The sequence below is a fragment of the Oryctolagus cuniculus genome, chromosome 13, assembly GCF_051225735.1.
Source record: "Oryctolagus cuniculus isolate XC-2025 breed Fujian yellow rabbit chromosome 13, ASM5122573v1, whole genome shotgun sequence".
NCBI classification, from domain to species: domain Eukaryota; kingdom Metazoa; phylum Chordata; class Mammalia; order Lagomorpha; family Leporidae; genus Oryctolagus; species Oryctolagus cuniculus.
In genome coordinates, this window is record NC_142879.1 from 105,177,493 (window position 1) to 105,193,524 (window position 16,032).

Below are 16,032 nucleotides of genomic sequence, written 5' to 3' on the forward strand. Positions count from 1 at the left end.
CTCTGAGATCTCTGTGCAGCCTAAGGGAATGTCCCATCAGTGAGCTAAGTGTCTGGGGATGCTCTCAGAAGCCTGTTCTGTCAGGTGTTGGAGGGACACCGTCAGTCCAGGACTGTCCATTATGTTTGCACCTGACAGCTTATGGGAACATGTGACACTTGGTAGGCTGCTTGCCTCCCCTGCTGCCTGTATGCTGCACACAGCTCTGACAAGTTCTGGAGATGAGAAGTCTGACATGGATTTCACTGGGCTAAAATTGCTATGTGGGTGGGACTGTGTTCCTTCCTTCTGGATGTTCTAGGGAGAATCTGTTCCCTTGCCTTTTCTCAGCTTCCAGAGGCCTTCTGTGTTTTTTGGCTCATGGCCCCTTCCTCTGTCATTATGTCAGCAGTGGCCACTTGAGTGTCTTTCATGTTGTGTCACCCTGAAGAGTGCTGTCTTGCCTCTCTGTTTCACGTATGAGGATCCTTTTCATTTTGTTGGCCCACCACGATAATCCCAGATAGCTAGCCAATCTCAGTACACTTAATTTGATCAAATCGTTCAGTCCCTGCAGCCATTAAGTTCCTTTAGTAAGCATGAGAGCGTTCTGTTTTATCCCCGTGTGACCCCTTTGTTAGTGACCAGCCAGTCCCTAGGGTAGCTGTGTCCTTATTGGTGTTTTCTAAGTGTTAGTCCTCTCATCTTTCTGCTCTCCTTGGGTTTTCTTTCTTCTTTTTAGCATTTAACAATTTTCTAAAGGTGCTGCCACAACATTTTCATGTAGTCTGTAGGGAGATAACTTCAGGTTATCTAATGTGCCACATTGCCCCAGTTGGCTTTTAATATTACTAAGGTGTTTATGAGGTCAGTTAGATGTAAAGTTGGTGGACTTTGTTTTCTTCTTATTTTTTTAAAGTGTAGGATTTTTTTTTAAAGATATTATTTATTTTACTTGAAAGGCAGAATTAGGCAGAGGCAGAGAGAGAGGTTCACTGGTTCACTCTCCAAATGTTCTCAGCAGGCAGAACCGCACCAATCCGAAGCCAGGAGCTTCTTCCAGGTCTCCCATGCAAGTGTAGGGCCCCAAGGACTTGGGCCATCTTCCACTGCTTTCTTAGTCCATAGCAGAGAGCTGAATTGGAAGTGGAGCAGCCGGGACTCGAGCAGGCACCCATATGGGGTGCAGACACTGCAGGCACTGGCTTTACCCGTTACACCACAGCTCCAGCCCCCCCCCCCCATTATTTTTTAGTTTAAAAAACTGTCAATTTAACCTGAGTGAAGATCGAGGTGAATCTGATCTTTGAATAGATGTATCTGTTAACTTGTGGTTAAAGCTGTTACTCTGTCAGTCTGCCCCCACTTGTCCTGTCTTAGGCCCTGTCCCTGCTGCTCAGCCAGAAGGGAATCTCTCACCATACCCTGCTTCTTTTCTCTACTGCTTGTGACATTGTTTCCTCCTTTGCTGCCTAACTCATCTGAGAGAGGCATGCGGTTATTCCGTGCCAGCTCTCACCAGCTCTCACCGCTGGGCTTAGGTTCACAACTGCTTCCCTCCCTCCCTTTGATAATGCATTGCCACTTCAAAAGGTTTGTGGGGAAATTCAATTAAAAATCAGTTTGATGGAAAAGCTTTGAAATCGTTGCAGAGTTTTCTTCAGTATACTTTTTCCATGAAGTTTCTGAAGACCCCACTTAGGTGAATGCAGTTAAAATCCATTCAGAGCCGACCTAAAGAATTACAATGGAAAGCCAAATTCTAGAAGGCCCCCTGGTCTTGCTCTCTAGAGCACTTACATACAGTAAATACGGTATCCCAGGCTTTTTATACATGTGACCGTGTATTTATGTATCCTAACTCCCTTCCCCCACCCCCTTTTTAAATTTTTTATTTAATTTATATTTATATTACCCCCCTCCTTTTTTTCTTGAAGATTTGTGAGACAGGGAGAGACAAAGAGGTTTTCCATCCACTGGTTCACTTCCTAAATGGCCGCAATGTCTATCCAGAGTCTGTCATGCAGGTGCAGAGGCCCAAGCACTTGGGTCACCTTCTACTACTTTCCCAGGCCCATTAGCAGGGAGCTGGATTGGAATTGGAGGAGCAGGACTCCAGCCAGCATCCATATGGTATGCAGGCACTGCAGACAGTGGCTTCACTCACTATGCCACAGGTGCCAGCCCCGCAACAATCCTTTTTTACAGATGAACCAACTGATTCTCAAGGCTTGTGTGACTTGTTCAGGATTATACAGCCTTTAAATGGCATTATTTGATCCAGACCATTCTGGTTTTAGAATCTGTTTTTTTTTTATTACTATTCTGTACTGTCCTTAGTTTTAACTTGAAGATTTTTTTCTCTTACTAGTAATCCATTTTTCCTAGTTCCCAGGACGGCCATTGAGTTGTCTGTTTTGTCTCTAATTCCAAATTCTTTGTATGTAACTTGTCTTTCTCTCTCTGGAAACTTTGGAAATAATCTGTCTTTTGAAATTTCACAGGGATATAACTTGGTCTTTTAAAATGAAGTGGTCCCAGCACTTGGGAAGATCTTTTCCATCTGAAGATAGGCTGCTATGTTTCTGGGATGTAATGTTCTTTCTTTGCTGATTGGTTTTCTGCTTTTTTCTAGATACTCCAGTCAGACATTAAGTTTTTTCTTTAGATTAATATTTTAGTATTCTTTTTCTTCCTAATTTTTGTCTCTTTGGGACATTGGGATACTTTGTTATTTTACATTCCTGCCAGCAGTGTATGAGGATTTTAGTTTTTCAACATCCTTACAAATTATTATTATTATTTTTAAGATTTATTTATTTATTTGAAAGAGTTACACAGAGAGAGGAGAAGCAGAGAGAGAGTCTTCCATCTGCTGGTTCACTCCCCAGGTGGCTACAACAGCTGGAGCTGCGCTGATCCGAAGCTAGGAACCAGGAGCTTCTTCTGGGTCTCCCACGCGGGTGCAGGGGTCCAAGCACTTGGGCCATCCTCTTACTGCTTTCCCAGGCCACAGCAAAGAGTGGGATTGGAAGAGGAGCAGCCAGGTCTCGAACTGGCGCCCATATGGGATGCCGGTGCTTTAGGCCAGGGTGTTAACCCGCTGCTTCACAGTGCCGGCCCCCTTCCCCCCATTTTTTAATAGATGATGATGATGATTATTATTAAAGTCATCTTAGTAAGTCTGAAGTAGTATCACATTGTGGTTTTGATGCTGGTCCTTCCTTTTTTATCATATAGAGCCTGGTGCTTTCAAATTCTAAAACTTGAGAAGGTTTTTTTTTCCTCTTAAAATAAATTGCATTGCTGTGTACAGGTGATTTTTTTTTTTTTTTAATCTTTATTTTTAAATGCTTAGCTGAGAACCCAGCCCAAGTCTCCTACATGGGTGGTGGGCACTCAGCTACTTGAGTGCTCACCTATTACCTCCCAGGACCCACACCAGCAGTAAGCTGGAATTGAGAGACTTGAACCTACAGTCTCTGATATGGTGTGCAGTGTGTTAACCCTTAGGCCACACGTGCAGGTGTTTTAGGTTCTGGTTTCTTCTCTTCTGCTTAGTTAGCTACCTTGCCTCCATTTGCTTTCTGTTATTCAGGGATTTGATGGGAGTTCTTGTCCCTTATCCTTCTTCTGTGTAGGGTGTTCTGTAGATTGTCTTAAGATCTTAAATAGGTAGGAAGGAGACAGAAAAACATTAATTACGTGTGGGTCAAAGTGTTAAACAAAAGTTCCAGTTTTTCCTGGGATAAAGTACTTTAGAATAATCCTGACCCAAGTGTTTTCTGTTTTTTCCATCAAGAGTCTGATTTTCAGCTCACTTTCTCTAAATAGACGTATTCTACAATGTGTATATATAGGTCATTCTGAATGAAGTTAACTAGGAAATGAGTGGGACCTTGTTTCAAGCTTATTGAACAAAGCTCTGTAACACAGAATTTTGGGCTTAGAGCCATTTTCAGAGTCTGGTCCAAATGAGCAGTGACAGAAGAGATTGTCTCTTTCTTGGCTGAAGGCTTCCTCTGTGTAGCCTGTCTCAGGATGCCTTTACACTTCTCATGCCCTTTTTATTCCCCTCTCTTATTTCCATTCAGGGCAAAAGGATTTCAGTTTTAATTCTGTAGTTATTTTTTCAGCAAATGTTTATTGTGTTTTTACTTATTTATATACAAGATTGTTAGGTTGAAACCCAAAATTTTTGTCCTCTCTGTAGTGGCGGTGGTAGAGATAGGCCTTCTAAATGATATTGCAGAAAACATGTGAAATGTTAAATATTGTTGCCAAGTCATGCTTCTTTCCTGTCTGCCTTTCTATTTTTGATGATAGGAATGGATTTTTCATTTTTTAAAGATCTTGAAGCATATGTATTATTTTCCTGAAAATGACAATGGAAAGGAAAGAGAACACAATTAAAAACAGTGTATTTCTAGATGGTAGTTTAAAAAAATTATATCCTAGAAGATAATTTTGAAATGTTGTCTGTTTGTGATACTTGTCATTTTGTTGCTGTGTTCTTTTTGGGAAATAATGTTTTCTTCTCTAAATAGGATTCCTTTAGGATATTTTAAAAATTTCTTTAGAACTTTTGCTCACCATGTAATTGAATTCCCAATCTGCTCATATTTATCAAAGGCTGGCTTGGCCATTTAAAAAGAAATTGTCAGGTTTGGCTTCTTAATTTTCATATTCTTTTCTTTAGCTTTTGTTATGAGTAGAGTTTGGCCAACTTTGATTTTTGCTGTTTACATTTTATCTAACCTGTAAGCGGTTGTATTTTCATGCCTCTTTGCTTTTGTTTGTGTTGCTCCTGGTACTTGGATTTTCTTCTTTTATTCCTCTCCTTTTTTTCTCTTTGACCTGCTTAATATGGCTGGCTAAAATGAGATTTCTTTTGATGCTGCTTCAGGAATATTAATCATTTCTCTTTCCTCTGTTTGCACTTTTATACAATTAAAGACTTTTAAAAAATTATCTGGGGGCCTTCGCTGTGGCATAGCGGGTAAAGCCACTGCCTGCAGTGCTGCCATCCCATATAGGTGCTGGAACGGGTCCTGGCTCCTCCACTTCCGATCCAGCTCTCTGCTATGGCCTGGGAAAGCAGTAGAAGATGGCCCAAGTCCTTGGGCCCCTGCATCCCTGTGGGAGACCTGGAGGAAGCTCCTGTCTCCTGCCTTCGGATCAGCACAGCTCCAGCCGTTGTGGCCATTTGGGGGTGAACCAATGGAGGAAAGACCTCTCTCTCCCTGCCTCTCCTCTCTCTCTGTGTAACTCTGACTTTCAAATAAATAAATCTTTAAAAAAAAAAAAAAGACACTGTCCCCCCCCCAAAGATTTTCTTACTCTTAATAAATTTAAAAGAGTATATGTAACATATATAATTAGATATATAACAATAAAACAAACATGTGAATATATTACCAAAGCTAAGCACTAGAAAATGATGAATTCTGTATCTTTTACTTGTGTGTTTCTCTCTGTGCCCAGAAGGAATGTTGTTTATTACTGTTTCCTTATTTAAAATTAATATTTTTAAAATTTTATCTTATTTGAAAGCAAAAGACAGATCTGTGCTCAGGCACTGTTTTGACACTGTGTCAAAAGTCTTAAAATTTTTTAAATCACATTTATGTATTCCTAAACAACACACTCTTTCATGTCTTTAGGATTACTAAGGTGAATTAATGCTGTGTGTGGTTTAGCATGGCTTAGTTTTTAAATTCAACTTATAATTTCTACGGTTTATCTGTATTGCATACAGTTCATAGTAGTTTTTTCATTCTCATTAATATATAATATTTCAAGTATAAAGATACCATTTATTTTCACTTGCATTTAATGGATCTGCAATTTATTTTTTCCTATAATGTATGGGTGGGATCCATTCTCAGAGTTTCTTTCTTTCTTTCTTTTTTTTTTTTTTAAGATTTATTTATTTTACTTGAAAGTCAGAGTTGCACATAGAGAGAAGGAGAGGCAGAGAGAGAGAGAGCTAGGTGTTCTATCCGCTGGTTCACTCCCCAACTGGCTGAAAAGGCTGGAGCTGCACCGATCTGAAGCCAGGAGCTTTTTCCAGGTCTCCACGAAGGTCCAGGGGCCCAAGGACCTGGGCCATCTTGTACTGCTTTCCCAGGCCATAGCAGAGAGCTGGATTGGAAGTGGAGCAGCCCGAATTCTAACTGGCGCCATATGGGATGCTGGCTCTGCAGGTGGTGGCTCTCCTTGCTATGCCACAGCACTGGCCTCTCAGAGTTTCTTTCTAACTTGTAAACTAGGTGATCTTATCGATCAGCATGAGTTCTCTTCCATTTATTTAACTCTGTTGAGAAATTTACTCTCTATTTACCATGTAGATTTGGTTTGTTTTTAGTACTTTTTCTGTCAAGCAATGTTATAATGGTTTTTTTTTTTATCCCTTCCTCATCTTATATAAACAACACAGAATTTTGGTGAGTTGAAGCTTGTGTAAATTTCACAACCAGGAAGTGAAAGAGTTGGTATTCAAATTTAGGTTTTCTGATTTTAACTTTGCATCCTCCCCCGCCCCCCGCTTCTTAAACCAGAGAGTCTAGAGACACTTGTAAGGTGATCAGTTGAACTTTCTCATCCATCTCAACTACAGTAAATCTAATTTTATCTCTAGATGAAGATTTAAAACTAATTTTCTTGGAGCAGGAGCTTGACATACTGGCTTGAAGCTGGTTAAGCCCCTTACCATTTTCTGATTACCTGTTTTGATACCCAGCTCTGGCTTCTGACTGCAGTTTTTTGCTAATGGTGGAGTCTGGTAGGGAGTGGTGATGGTTCAGGTAATTAGATTCCTGCCTTGTGGGAGACCTGGATGGAGTTTCTGGCTGCTGACTTCTGCCCTGCCCAACCCCAGCCATTGCAGGTATTTAGGGGAGTGAACCTAGTGGATGGGAGCCCCCCCCCCCCCATCCCTCCATTCTCTCCCTGCCTCTCAAATAAAATCTTAAAAGACCTACTGATCTATCTTTCTTTCTTGCTTTCTTTCTTTCTTCTTTTTTTTTTTTTTAGTATTTATTTGAGAGGTAGAGTTACACTTAGGGAAAGGAAGAGACAGAAAGGTTTTCCACTGGCTCACTCCCTAAAGTGGCCATAACGGCCAGAGCTGAGCTGATCCAAAGCCAGATATCAGGGTCGTCTTCTGCGTCTCCCACGTGGGTGCAGGGACCCAAGCATTTGGGCCATCTTCTACTGCTTTCTCAGACCATAGCAGAGAGCTGAATTGGAAGAGGAGCAGCTGGTACATGAACTGACACCCATATGGGATTCTGGCACTACAACCTGGCCCACTGCTCCATAGTAACGGCCCCACTACTTTTCTTTATATCAGACACCTTCTTTTGCTATCTAAAGATGAAGGGAAAAATATGAAAGTAAGGAAATGAAAGTATGAGAAGGAATTAGTCTTCTCAAAAAGCTGACTCTTGCTTGGTGAACATATGCGTACAGTTGTTATGCAAATGTTCCAAACCTTTTTCCCTCCTCCTATCCTCTTTATTTGTTCACCCTGCCATATGGAGAGTTGCGCATTACTGATGGGTTATAATTTCAATTTGATTCACTTTTGGGAGAATGTGGAGAGAGTAGACCTAAGGGAGAACTTTTCAAGTAATTTGAAACTGTCCTGAATAGTTTTGCAGTGGGTGAGAGCAATGGGAAGGGTGAAAAAAAATTTTTTTTTTTTAATTAGAAAGGCACACAGAAGTCCAGCAAAGATCTTCCATCCATTGCCTGTAACTTTGAGATGGGCCAGGACAAAGCCAGAAGCCTGAAACTCATTCTGAGTCTCCCACATGGATGGCAAGGTCCCAAGTACTTGAGCCATCACTTGATGGCTCCCAGAGTATTCACTAACAGGAAACTAGGATGGAGAGTAGATCTAGGACTCAAATCCAGGGACTCATATAGGATGCAGGTGTTAACAGTAGTGTCTTTTTTTTTTTTGGACAGGCAGAGTGGACAGTGAGAGAGAGGTCTTCCTTTGCCGTTGGTTCACCCTCCAATGGCCGCCGCGGCCGGCGCACCGCGCTGATCCAAAGGCAGGAGCCAGGTACTTCTCCTGGTCTCCCATGGGGTGCAGGACCCAAGCACTTGGGCCATCCTCCACTGCACTCTCGGGCCACAGCAGAAAGCTGGCCTGGAAGAGGGGCAACCAGGACAGAATCTGGCGCTCCGACCAGGACTAGAACCCTGTGTGCCGGCGCCACAAGGCGAAGGATTAGCCTAGTGAGCCGAGGCGCTAGCAACAGTAGTGTCTTAATCACTGCACCAAACACCCACCCTGGAAGGATGATTTTAAGGAGAGTTGTAGATCCTGTAATGTTTGAAAAAAAAATGAAGAACATTTTGAATTTATTTTCCCTTGATGACTAGAGACCACATTGAAATACCCTTTTCATTAGGGCTTTAGCAGATGCGATACACAATTTTTTTTTTTTTCATTTTCTTCCCTTCAAGTTTACATTTGTTCTAAAGATTGTCATGGTTACACTACAGAAATCAGATTAGAAAAAAGGCCAGATTGGATGCAAGTGAACCATTTAGAAGGGTAGTGCAATAGCCAGGGTGAGAGATGATAGTAGATTGGCTTGTATCAAAGTATTGGAAACACATTTCTAGTATTTTATTTATTTATTGGAGATAGAGTGAGGAAAGAAATCTTTATTCTGCTGTTTCACTCCCCGAGTGTTTGCAACAGCTGGGGTTAGGCAAGGCTGATGCAGGACATTGAGAACTCAGTTATTTGAGCCATTCTTGCTACCTGCTGGGGTCTGCATTAGTGAGAAACACAAGTCAGGAGCCAGTGTCTGGTATAGAGCCCAGGTACTCTGATGTAGGATGTAAGCATGATAGCTTCTAGGCTAAATATCTGCTCCAGATTTCTGGTATTTAAAAATAATGCTAAGATATAATGATACTGTGTATGAGGTTAAATGATAGATGTTTGGCTTATGTAATAGAGAACTGAAATAGAAACATTAAATTAGGATTAAATAGATTTATGTATTTGATTTGGGGTGCCATTGAAGTGTCTGAGAGGAACCTAAGTTTAATTTACAAGTTTGCAGTTAAGAATAGAAGTGTTGAATAAAGAAAATTTTATGTGTGTCTAATGGTAATTTAAGCATGAATGTGGATGAGTTTGCCAAAGAGAGTCTGTAAAGAATAAAGGATCTGAGACTAAACATGGAGGCGCTGCATATATAAGAAACCCTTTTGAAGGCGGTAGAATGTTCAAGGGGATTAAAAGCAAGCCAAGTTGAGTGTTGGTCCATCTTTTCACCTTTCAAGGAAATACCAGTATTTTTCCTTGTCTGGAATTTCAGATTTCTAAATTTCTGTGTGAGGTAGAATTTAGCTGAAATTTTTACTAGTTAAACTTGTGTTGGGCCTATTAGAAAAGGAAGGAGTTTATAAAATGTATACAGGCATTCTAAATATACATCCCCCCACCACCGGAAACTGGCACAGTTTTACCTATGGCACGATCTACATCCTAGGCCCTGGCTCCCACGGCCATTGCTGGAAGCCAGGTGGCCACATGGCCCAGTCGCTGTTATGAAGCTCCACCTCCATCCTAATGGGATTCGCTGCTCCTGCTTCCCTGCCCGCCCTCAGGCAAAGTTTTAAAAGGACCTGTTCCTGAACCCGTGGCTCTTTTGGCTCTTCTTTCTTGGCTCCTCTCTCTTGGCTCTTCTCTCCTGCTCTCTTGGCTTCTCTCTTCTCTCCTGCTCACTCTCTCTAGCCTTCTCTCCTCTCCTCTCTCTCCTCTCTCTTCTTTCTCTCCTTCTGCCTCTTTGCCCCTTCCCTCCAGTCTCCTGGGTTTTCCTCCAATAAACCCTTTCCCTTACTCCGGTGTTTGGTGTGTTTTGTGATGGCTACCAGAAATATATAACCCCCCCCCCTTTTTGAGATTTACAAACAAAATTTATTAGAGTCAAAAACCTCCTGCCACAGTGGCATGGAGGGGCTCTCCAAAGAGAGGAAAAAGCCCAGAGGGGCCAGTGGTACTGGGGTCTTTAAGCACAATTTTGGGAAAGAAAAACACTTGACATTCAGTTACAAGGTGGGGACAAAACCCATCAAAAGATCTGATTTTCAGTCTTTTCTCCTATCTGGCTTGCTCATGGTAAAGCAGAAAGAGCCATCAGAAGGGTGGCATATCTAGTACTTTACAATACATGGGGAGCTCAGAGGGAATCACCACTCCCTTGTTATTCTCATGATAAAACTGGATGCTTCTGAGGAATGGGCAGGCAGGTACTTTTGACCTTGCTAAAGATTTTGCACTTCAGTTTCCACTGAGACCACCCAGACTGCCTGTTAACCCATCTGACTCCTCACATACCACCACCACCCCCCAAGAAAAATGGACACTAACTTGTGTTAGGGGAACTGGATGATTGCTTTGACTGCTTCATGTGGAAAGGGGCATCATTGGGAATGGCAGTCACACAGGGTTCCAGCAGAAGGTGGATTCTCAACAAGAGGTGTTCTCGAGGGGGTTGCAGTGCCCCTTGCAGAAACTGCTTTCCTCAGAGGTTTCATATGCATGGCCATCTGGAATTGCACTTCCTCAAGTTTGGAGAAAACGAATCTAACAAGCAGATTAAACTCATAGGGTCTAAAACAAAGGACAGAGTCATTATTAGAGGATCTAAGAAGGGTGCTGTCTAAACCACAAGCAGGTTTTCCCATTGAGAGGCAATGATAATAATCAGGTGGGCCTTAAGGCGTAGCCAGGTATGAGACCCAGACCTACCTATCTCTTCACATGTGGTACCAGAAGAGACATTGTAAGGGAGGTGTGAACCTCCTTAGGGAAGACACCCTGTTGACATTCATTACCTAGCTGGCCTGGGAGGAGAGCTGGCCTGAATAGAAGGCAGGTGGCATCTATAAAAGGAAATTTAAAATTCTGCCTGCAATATTACTTACCCTCCTTTGCTGGTCCCTCAACAGTGATGTTTACTTTGGAAGCTGGGCCGAGGGAAGGGCTTTTTCCAGCTTATAGTCAACCAGGTCTGTGGCTCTAACCCAGGAGTCCTTCAACCCCTAAGGCAGTTCCATTTCCAGTGACCCAACTCTTTTTTATTATATATATATATATTAAGGTTTATTTCTGCCACAATGAATTAGATTTTTTTTTAAAGATTTATTTATTTTAAGGCAGAGCCGCAGAGAGAGAGAGAAAGAGGAGTCTTCCATCTGCTGGTTCACTCCCCAGATGGCCGCAATGGCCAGAGCTGAACTAACACGAACTAGGAGCAAGGAGCTTCTTCCGGGCCTCACAGATGGGTGCAGGGGCCCAAGGACTTAATCTAGCTGTATTGCAGATTTGGCCTTGGTCTTGAGGAGGTGTTAGGGCTGCTGTATCATCCATTACAGTCCTGGCCAGTGAGTTGAGACTGGCTTGAATGCCTTGAGGGCCACAGTGATGCCATTGATTGCTTCAGCTAAAGACAGGAAGAAATTTCAGACTTAACTTGATGATTTCCATTGTAGGGATAAGTGCTTCAGAGTGCATGCAATTAACTTGTCAGTTTTTCTTCTGGGATTCAATCCCTCTGACAGTAATTAAGAATAGCCTCATTCTGGAGAAATCAAAGTTGTGTGAACTGCTTGATCTGGTGGTTTTCACCACTTCACTGGAGGAAAACCAGATAATGTCTGAATTCCACACAAGAAGTACTCCCAAGGCTGTAGTTTGCTTATGAGTAGGGCTTATGCTTCTATAAAGAATGTGGTGTTAAGCCCGCACCATGGCTCACTAGGCTAATCCTCCACCTTGCGGTGCCGGCACACAGGGTTCTAGTCCTGGTCGGGGCGCCAGATTCTGTCCCGGTTGCCCCTCTTCCAGGCCAGCTCTCTGCTGTGGCCAGGGAGTGCAGTGGAGGATGGCCCAAGTGCTTGGGTCCTGCACCCCATGGGAGACCAGGAGAAGTACCTGGCTCCTGTCTTCGGATCAGCGCAGTGCGCCGGCCGCAGTGCGCCGGCCGCGGCGGCCATTGGAGGGTGAACCAACGGCAAAAGGAAGACCTTTCTCTCTGTCTCTCTCTCACTGTCCACTTTGCCTGTCCAAAAAAAAAAAAAATGGTGTTGGGGCCATCGCTGTTGCATAGCGGGTTAAAGCCCTGGCCTGAAGCGCCGGCATTCCGTATGGGTGCTTGTTCGAGACCCGGCTGCTCTACTTCCGATCCAGGTCTCTGCTATGGCCTGGGAAAGCAGTAGAAGGTGGCCCAAGTCCTTGGGACCTGCACCCTTGTGGGAGACCCAGAAGAAGCTCCTGGCTCCTGGCTTTGGATCGGCCCAGCTCTGGCTGATGCAGGTTATTGGGGAGTGAACCATTGGATGGAAGACCTCTCTCTCTCTTTCTCTTTCTCTTTCTCTTTCTCTCTTTCTCTCTTTCTCTTTCTCTCTCTCTGCTTCTCCTCTCTCTGTAACTCTGACTTTCAAATAAATAAATCTTTAAAAAAGAGAGAGAGAATGTGGTGTTTACAATTGTTGGCTCCCCTACCCCCAGGTTGGATCATGTATACCTGAGTCAGGGCTCATAGGATGACATTTTCTCCAACTTGACTTTTTATATGACTGGTCTTCACAGGGGTCTCAGTTCACTTCCAATAATTGTCTTGTCCTAGTTTTTATAGAGACTACTTGAAGTCATTCAGTCCAGTATTTCTTGTTTATGCCATCAGTGAAGTGGCATCCATCTGCCCCTTGTATTGACTGAATAATAGGTAGGCATGGGTTTAGAAAAGACACCTTAGAAGTATGGGCAGGTTTCTTATATGGGAGGTACTTGAGCTATATGACCTGCTGCTTTCAAGAAGTATTTCTGTGAAGTTAGGGAAGATGGTGGTCAGGTTGTGACCAGAGCTGACTGCACGGTATGCACAGACCCAGCAATCAGTTAAATTTGAGACAGTTGCCACACCAGAGAATTTTCCTTTGTGAGAAAGTTTCCAGGAATAATTCTTAAAGACGACACCAGTGTCCCTGTTTTTGCCTTTTGATGTTTAAGGTGTTTCTCCTAGGTGTGCCAGAGTTGTTGGACTCCTTCTGCTGTAAAAATCAGCGTGTTTCATTCCCGTAGCTAACTGTACCTTTTTCCGGTAATCCCTGATTCACAAGTAGTCATTATGTTTTCCCATCTTGTTTGGGGAAGTGTTTGTTCAAGTCCTTTGCCTATTTTGAATTGGATTGTGTACTTTTTTGTTATTTTGAGGAGACTGTTTCAACACTTAGGAAGAAAAGATGCTTGTGGATTATAAAGAACGTGGACGGCCATCAAATATATTTACTAACAGTCCATAGTTGAGTGAGTCTGGTGATTAAAAAGCATTCTGTTGGGGGCCAGTGCTGTGGCACAACAGGCTAAGCTGTTGCCTGTGACGCTGGCATCCTATATGGGCACCTCTCCAAGTCCTGGCTGCTTTACTTCCAATTCAGCTCTCTGCTAGTGCACATGGAAAAGCAGCGGCAGATGGCCCAAGTGCTTGGGCCTCTGCACTCGCATGGGAGATCTGAATTAGGCTCCTGGCTATGGACTGGCTCAGCCTTGGCCTTTGTGACCATTTGGGGAATGAACCAATGGATGGAAGATATTTCTCTCTCCTGTCTCTCTAACTCTGCCTTTCAAATAAATAAAATAAATCTTGAAAAAAAGCATATTATTGTCAGATTGCAAATGGTGTATGTAGAAAATCAAAAACATGACAGAGTCTAGGGCTGGTCACAATGATGGGGCTAGAGTTAGCTGCTTGGATTAGAATAGCAATACCAGAACTGTAAAAGGTGTTAATGATGAGGCACTGGCCAGGGCCACGGCTCACTTGGCTAATCCTCCGCCTGCAGCACCGGCACACCGGGTTCTAGTCCCGGTTGCTCCTCTTCCAGGCCAGCTCTCTGCTGTGGCCCTGGAAGGCAGTGGAGGATGGCCCAAGTGCTAGGGCCCTGCACCCCATGGGAGACCAGGAGGAAGCACCTGGCTTCTGGCTTCAGATCGGCACAGCGTGCCGGCCATAACAGCCATTTGTGGGGTGAACCAACGGAAGGAAGATCTTTCTCTCTGTCTCTCTCTCTCACTGTGTAAATCTGCCTGTCAAAAGTAAATAAATAAATAAATGAGGCACTACTGAAACCCTGAAGCAGGTGGGTCAGTGGTAAAAGTCTGAGGTAACCAGTCTGCCAGTAGCATGTAGTGTGACCTCTCTCACCAGGAGACAAATGGGGCTTTTTCCAGGAGTCAGTCTGTGATGATGTAGCAGTCTGCATAAAAAACATGGCCTCCTTTCCTCTGTACCTTTCTGTATTGGGAGTTATGTTGCTGTCTCGGATGATAGCTCTGTCAGCAGTATTAGTCTGGTCAGAGAAATCTTGAGCAATAGCTTGATTCCAGTTGGATTCAGGAGACAACAGTCCTCTAACTGAGATTCTTTATGTTGGTGACCCAGATGGCTCCATCAACTGCAACTAACATCCACAATTTATGGCAGTCTGTAGTATGTCATCTGGTAGTTTTCCAGACCAAACAGGTTATAGCCCAAGAGTCAATACCAATATAACAGGGTCTTCAAGGAGCAATTCCGGCCGTATCTATGAGAAAATCTTTGGTTTCTGCCCACAGAACAAAGCTCTGTAGCTTTGTAGTTGGCACTAGGGTTGAACAGCACAACCACTGGCCACCACAGAGCTTCAGTTTAGGTGAGTCATCAGTGAATCAGGTCAAGTCATTTAAGGAACCTCTGTGAATCAAGGGCCTCGCTGAGCGAGGGCTGACAGAATGGAAGGTCAGTTTTCCCGGAGTTACTGTGCTGCTTTTTCATGTAAAGTTGAGGTACCATGGGGGTCGCTAGTGATAAAAGAGCCTTGTTGGGTTCTTCCACCTTGTTAATCCTTGAGTTTGAGTTCATCTATCCTCAAATGGAATTCTCTTTAAAAGAGGCCTGCATACCTAGTAGCTGTGTCAGGGATGCATTAAATTCCAAACACAGGAGGTGTCTCCAGTGGGGGCTGCTCCTCTTGCCAGTGAAATTTTCTGTGCACAGAGACATGTATACAAAGGGATCTTAAGAACTGTGGGACCCTACAACTGTTAGTGTTTTCTTCCCTCCCTCCCTCCCTTCCTTCAAAGATTGATTTATTTATTTGAGAGGCAGAATTAAAGAGGGAGAGACAGAGGTGGAACTTGAATCAAGGCTTCCTGATATGGGATGTGGGCATCTCAAGCAATTTTTTTTTTTTTTTAAGATTTATGTATTTGAAGGCAGAGTTCCAGAAAGACTGAAGCAGAGAGAGAGGTAGAGAGGTCTTCCATCTGTTGGTTCACTCCCCAAGTGGCTGCAGTGGCTGGAGCTGGGCTGATCCAAAGCCAGAAGCTAGGAGCTTCTTCCGGATCCGGGTGCAGGGGCCCAAGGACTTGGACCTTCTTCCACTGCTTTCCTAGGCCGTAGCAGAGAGCTGGATCGTAAGTGGAGCAGCCAGGATTCAAATCAGCTCCCATATGGGAGCTTTACCTGCTAAGCCACAGCCCCTGTCCGCACCCCCAAGCAGCTTCTTAACTGCTTTGCCAGATTCTTCCCCAAGTGAGTTGTTGTAAGCTAGTGGAACACTTGTATAGTAATTTAACTTAAGTTGTACATGTTTTACTATAGTTCTATCTCATGTTGTTGTAAATACTGATATTTTTTCTTGTCTTCGTTTCTACTGTATAAAGTGTATATGCTATTCAGACCACCAGGGCTCTTGTGCTTCCACAGACACCAAGCCACATTTTCATATATATTTTAGGGGGTCCATTCCAATATCATTTAGGAAAGAAAATTACTTACCTGGAAGTTATTTTAGAATAAAATCCATTAAATGAGTTGGTGCTTTTAATCTTTAGACATTCCCTGCCTTTGAACCATGAGGATATTAATTTCTTTAATTTTAAAGAGAAAGATAAAGTATGTATTGGAAAATAGACTTGTGTACATTCCTGTTGTCTAACCTGTGATTACTCTAGTTTATATTGACTTCATGCGT

The 16,032-nt window shown here is 43.2% G+C and overlaps 1 protein-coding gene across 15 annotated transcripts in view; it reads left to right on the top strand.

The window, feature by feature from the left end:
- Positions 1-16,032, top strand: part of ABI1 (abl interactor 1) — a 120,007-nt gene that overhangs the window by 69,441 nt on the left and 34,534 nt on the right. The gene's annotated exons all lie outside the window — the stretch shown is intronic.